This window comes from Sceloporus undulatus, chromosome 1 (assembly GCF_019175285.1).
Source record: "Sceloporus undulatus isolate JIND9_A2432 ecotype Alabama chromosome 1, SceUnd_v1.1, whole genome shotgun sequence".
NCBI classification, from domain to species: Eukaryota; Metazoa; Chordata; class Lepidosauria; order Squamata; family Phrynosomatidae; genus Sceloporus; species Sceloporus undulatus.
In genome coordinates, this window is record NC_056522.1 from 75,382,036 (window position 1) to 75,388,110 (window position 6,075).

A 6,075-nucleotide genomic window follows, 5' to 3' on the forward strand; every position below is an offset into this window, starting at 1 on the left:
TATGAATACATGCCCCTAACTGTTACAAGTAGGTTTGCCTGAGAATCTGGAAATGTTACTTTTTGGACTATAACTCCCAGAATCTCCCAGCAGGCAAGGCCATCGTTGTAATCCAAAAACTGAAGTTTCTACATGTTCTAACAAATCATAGTCAAGTGGCTGTCAATAGGGAACAGAACTCTCATAACCCAATGGTCTGCTCTGCATAAGGCTTGCGCTTAGCATGATCTCTATAATGAAATGGTGACCCTTTTGTCAAGTAAATGCCCCTTAGAAGCAGTGTTGGGTATAAAAAATATCCCCTTTTCATAGTTTGCTAGTAACCACTGACACATTCACATGGACTAGTGAGGACAATCCAGCTTATTATGAACAAGCTGTGGAATCAGCTAAACTAAACAGTAATTGAAACAATACTATTTCATCTGTTGTTTCTCCCAAGCAAGCTAGGATTTTCAGGCTTAGAATAAACCCTGGCTTTTGATCCAAGCATGTATTGGAAGCAGGAAGACATGATTCCAGGCTTGCTGTTCTGTGTAAATGCAGTCAGTATGTCATGAGCTAGGAATGGACAGATATCTTTTTTTTTTGGTCCATATCACTTTCACATACTTTCTTCCATAATTCTGTTACAATTTTGCATTAATATGTGGTTTGAAAATACTTTTTGAATACTTTTTAACCCTGAACTTAAATGCCTGTTTTCACACATGTATATTAAAGCATTTAAAGTCTTGAAAACTGCATCAAAACATCTGGATAAATGAAATTTAGTGGATACTTTCTGATCCAAAGATTGGTCCAAAGAGGCATAGTTCAGGTTATTTCTGCAAGCCACCTTGTGTCCAGGTTTTGGAGAAAAGGTGGGATATAAATAAAGCTAATAATAATATAGGAATTTGCAAAGATCAGATTGCTCTCCTTTAGTTTTCTGCCAAATTTCAGGTGTCTAGGTCAGCAGGAAGGAGGTTAGCTGTTTGGCAATGTCTTCTTGCCCTAGTTGCTCAAGGAGACACTTACCAGATGTTTCCCTTTCAGACTTAGCTAGTAATTCAGAATGTCTTGGACACGATATATGTTCCAAGTTTCTCTGTTTTACATAGTCTTAAGGTATCTTTATTATTTGAAAATACATTTGTAAGTCCTGCTTTGAGGTGAAGATATACCATTGTGAAATGTCACACACACACACACACACACACACACACACACACTCGCCTTACGCGTCGGGGTCCGGAATGGATCCCCCGCGTAAGGCAAGGGCAGACTGTATACCATTCTTATCTTACATGGGGGTAAGAACTATATTGACTGTAGTCTGCATGTAGCCAGGGTAGTTTGCTGAGAGGAGGAAATCAGTCAAAAATAAATTACTCCACCTCCAGAGATTTCCAAGGGGGCTTTACACCTCAGAATAGCCCCAAATTACAATTTCAGAGAAATGGCCAAATATGGCCTATGGGGGACCGAAAAGATTTTTTAAAAATAGGACAGATTTGGGCATCACGCCTTCTGTAGGTGCCCATCCCACCTTACTGCTTTAATCCAATGATCCCCTTCTTGGCATGATGAAGACATCATGCTTCTAATTCCATCATTCACACATACTGTATGGAATCCTCTTGTGCACAAAAAGCAACTAAATCCCATTCCTTACTTTCCATAAGTCAATCTGTCCTTCTAGAGTGGCGGTACTTGGGTTTTGCTGCAGTCTTGTACCCACTTTCCTGGGAGTCATCCTTACTGAACTTACTGAGACTGTCACTTACCTCTGAACAGATATGTAGAGAAATGCATGGTTTATTAATCTACATTCCACCTTTATGCAATACGCTCAAGCCGCTTTACCTTGGATCAGAAAAAAAGACAATTATATGCAATAAAAACAATATCAAAATGACATACTGCAATTGTCTAAAGTAATTTTCCCAAGTACGAAAATGAAGGGGCTAGCTACACCTATCTAGGCAAGTTGCTTTATAATATGGAAGAAAGGTCTATATAATAATAATAATAAAATAATAAAAGCTTTATTTATATACCGCCCTTCTACAAAATCAGGGCGGTGTACAACACAATACAACACAATACAAAAATACACTAAAAAATACACATTCAATTAAAATGACAATAATACAACTCCAGCCAGCTTGCCATGCTGATGAAGAGAAGAGGGAGGGGTTGTTCGGGGCACACATCAGGGGTATGCCTGCTTGAATAAATAAGTCTTCAGCCCCTTTTTAAACTGGGCCAGGGAGGTGGCTGAGCGGAGCTCAATGGGCAGAGAGTTCCAGAGGTTGGGGGCCGAAATGGTAAAGGCCCTCCTAGAGGTGGAGGCTAATCTGGCCCCTGGAACCCTTAACAGTTGCTGCCCAGATGTTCTGAGTGTGCGGGGCGGATTGTATGGGGACTTGAAGGTACTTGCCTCTAATCAAAAGTGGAACATGCATTGAGCAAAGGATTGGTCTCAATTGGGGTGGGCATAGGACTCTAATTTTGTGGCTTTTGAAGCCTCCAAGGGTTCCCTAAAGGCCCTCCCTTTTCCATTTCTTTTATATTTTCAGCATGATTTTCAGGTATTTTTTTTGCCCCAGATCATGCAGAATGACCTCCAAGTGCATGAAAACATGTGAAAAACCTATATCCACAAGCACCACAAAACCCAGTACTATCCCCAAATACCTCACTTTTCTTCAGTATCACTTCCTGTCACCATTTTGAGAGGTACAGAGAAAAACATAGTTATTAAGTCTTGCTGTGGAGACAGGGAGGTCCTAATGAGAGGGAGTCTCTGGGGAACTTGGTCCATGGCTCAACTTAGAATTATTAAATATAAATGCAATTTAACACAACAACACAAAGATACAGTACTTTAAAACAAACAAACAATTACAGAATTATTTAAACTACTAAATTAAAATTAACAAATAATGCTGACTTCCCCTGCCTAACTGATGGATATATACCACTAATTGTTATACTTCCATTATAAATTATATTTATGCTTCCACAATACACAAACTGTTTATTAAAAAAAAAACCTATAGTTGATCCATATCCCCAATGCAACTGGCAATAAGTAATAATTCCCAATCTTTTAAAAAATTAATCGAAGATTTCTTTTTGATCAGTATTGTCAATTTATCCATTTCAGGAAATTCTATTACTTTCATCAGCCAATCTTCTCTTGTGTAGACATAGCAGTAGTCTTCCACCTTCAGGCATATATTATTCTTGCTGCAGTTGTCATATATTGCAATGTCCTTCCATGGTTTTTACTTTTTTGAAGTACAACTCCCACAAATCTACTGGGATTCATTGGCAATGCTTCTTAGGAAAACCTGGGAGTTGTAGTCCAAACAGTAAATTTTCCAAGGTCTTGCATGAACACAGAGCAGGGCATCAACAGTAGAATGGAATTCTCAGAAGAGCTGTCTGGCCAGAGACATTATAATATAAAAGAAACAGTTCACTGAACTTAACACAAAGAGATACAAATACAGACCACACTTCTCACCTTTAATATACACTTTAAGCAAACTTTTTCCAGTGTCCTCTTCTTAAGCATCTTTCTGGATCCAATATCTGTAATAAAGGTGTTGCTTCCAAGGCCCTAGTCCCATTAACAGATAAATTGGTGTGCGATCCAAATCGATGGATTGATTCGACAGCAAAGCATGGTTCCCACTACATTTGCCCCAATTGCATTTTTCCCCTCCAAAATAATCCACTTGTGGTTCCCTTTCACAAATGAATCATTTCAAAATGATTCGGTTCCAGCTGACAGAAGGGGAAATTTGAATCGATTCTGATCCGCATGTGGTTCACACTTAGGCAAATTCAATTTATTGAAAAAGAAGTCGAAAAAAATCAGCATCAAAAAGACGCAGGTTAAATGGGTCTAGCACATGGCCCCCCTCTTGGAATCACTTCAGCGATTCAGATTAAGTGGGAACCAGGGTTGTTTGAAGTGGTTCAAACTGATTCGCGATCTGGTTTAAAAGGTAGTGGGAATGAGGCCCAAGACTTTTTAAAAGGAAAGAAGAAAAATACTAAAGCAAAAGAAAATGTGAATCTTGGCTTTTATACAATTGATTGTGGGAACAGAAAAGACTAGATCTAGCTGAATAGTTAATTGACACAGCATCCTGGAGGATTTGTGCATTTCTTTACATGCTTGTATTGAGAACCAGTACAGCAGATAAAAAAGTGAATATTCCCTACCATGCCTAAATTCCATTGCTGACTTTTTAATCTGGAATCACAACAAACATATCACACTAAATGAGCAGAACAATTTGATCCAGTCTGAGCCAAAGCTGAAGTCAAAGAGCAAAGATTGTTCCCTAGTGGCTGACAGCCTTAGCTAAGTAACCACTGTGGGTGGTGTGATGAAACTGCTATACAGCACCATTTGATCCCACACTCAACAATCCTAGCGTTAGAATTCTGACAGACAGTTGTTAACAGGATTTCTGGCAGTGTAATTTTGTAGCCATCTGGCTTTGTTGTAGAAGTTGCATTTCTGAATGACATGTATCTGAGAAGGAGGAGGGGAAATCTCAGGTGTTGTTTTTCTTTGCTGCTGCTTAATTCTTAAAATGGGAGTCGTCCAAGTGCAGCCTTCTAGATGTTAAAATATAAATCCCATCAGTCCAAGTCAGCTTAAGCAACAGTGAGAAATGCAGGGTTTGCAGTCTAAAAACATCTAGAAGACCACACTCTGCCCCATCCCATTTGACTATTAGTTTCAACCAGAATAGACTCTTAAATTAATGACACTTGCATAATTGTTGACTTAATATTTCCTGTACATTCAATGGATCAATCTACCATTATAGCCACATATAGCCACGCCACCACAGCTATGGCACCCTTTCCAGGGTGCAAAAAGGAGCCACTTTTTACGACTCCTTTTCGTGCCCTGGAAAGGCCAGATCAGGGCTGAAGCGTGCCCTTGCCACAGCCTCAATCCGGTTAAAGAAGGGGCGGCTGGTGGCCACCCATTTAGGGCTGTTTGTACAGCCCCTTAATTCATTAAAAAGAAACTCTTGTGTACCCAACCTTAGTTTAAAATAAATGCTATATGCTATTCATGTCAGTGACAGCCTCTTGAGGGCAAGTATTTTTTCACAGTTTCCTGAGCCAAGCTTAGGCTGTTCTATTGTCCCCATTGTTCCAAGGTTATGATGACTGCTTTTGTTGTTGTTTTAAGATTTGTAACATCCTGACTGAATATAACTAGTCAGCATCCTTTCTATTTTTGGTTTCATATATGGTGTAGCCTCAACCTTAATTTCAGACAATATTCCCCAAAGCTTATTCCTGGAACTTGGCTTTTGGAGTCTAAGAATGCTGAGATGATGAGAGCTACAGTCCAGTTACTTCCACCATAACTCATGGTGTCACTCCTGCATTGACCTCCTCCTATACCACACCATACAGAATCTTTAGTAATGTTTTTTGTACTAATGTTATTCATAAATTGGAATTCCCATATATTACTGAAAATAGTCAGTTTATGTTATGGTAATAATCATAACATAAAAGAGCTAGCACAATTTAAATTACACTTTTAAATTACAGTATCATATGCACAGCCTAAATGTATTTACATAAACATAGTGTCATTTTCTTAAAGTGAAAATTTGGTAAAATGTGAAGTTTTTAAAGGATTTTTTTTTTAAAAAAATTTAAATTAACTTTTTTGATTTTTTTAAAAAAAAACTATCAAAAACCTATGGCATCTGCTTTTCCCTTCCGCTAGGCCTCACTCCACTCACTCCATCGCTTCATTTTAAAGAGATGCAGGTGTAAAGGCAGAATTTTGAGAACCAGTTGTGTCACCCCCCTCTTAGGGTGTCCCCTAGTGGGGTGTGAAGCCCCTGCACACCCCTAGCAATGTCACTGCCTTCCCCAATCCTGCCTGAATAATCAATTTGTTTTTCTTTTTAAGTTGGTAAACAAAATGGTAGGATAATATATGAGGCATACAATTTCAATGACTGATTTGTCATTAATACAGTTAAATCCAATTGTGATCATAGTGGTCAAGTATACAAGTCTCTCTTTGCA

At 38.7% G+C, this 6,075-nt stretch overlaps 1 protein-coding gene across 4 annotated transcripts in view; it reads left to right on the forward strand.

Annotated features, from left to right (window-relative positions):
- Positions 1-6,075, forward strand: part of RPS6KA2 (ribosomal protein S6 kinase A2) — a 272,415-nt gene that overhangs the window by 227,336 nt on the left and 39,004 nt on the right. The gene's annotated exons all lie outside the window — the stretch shown is intronic.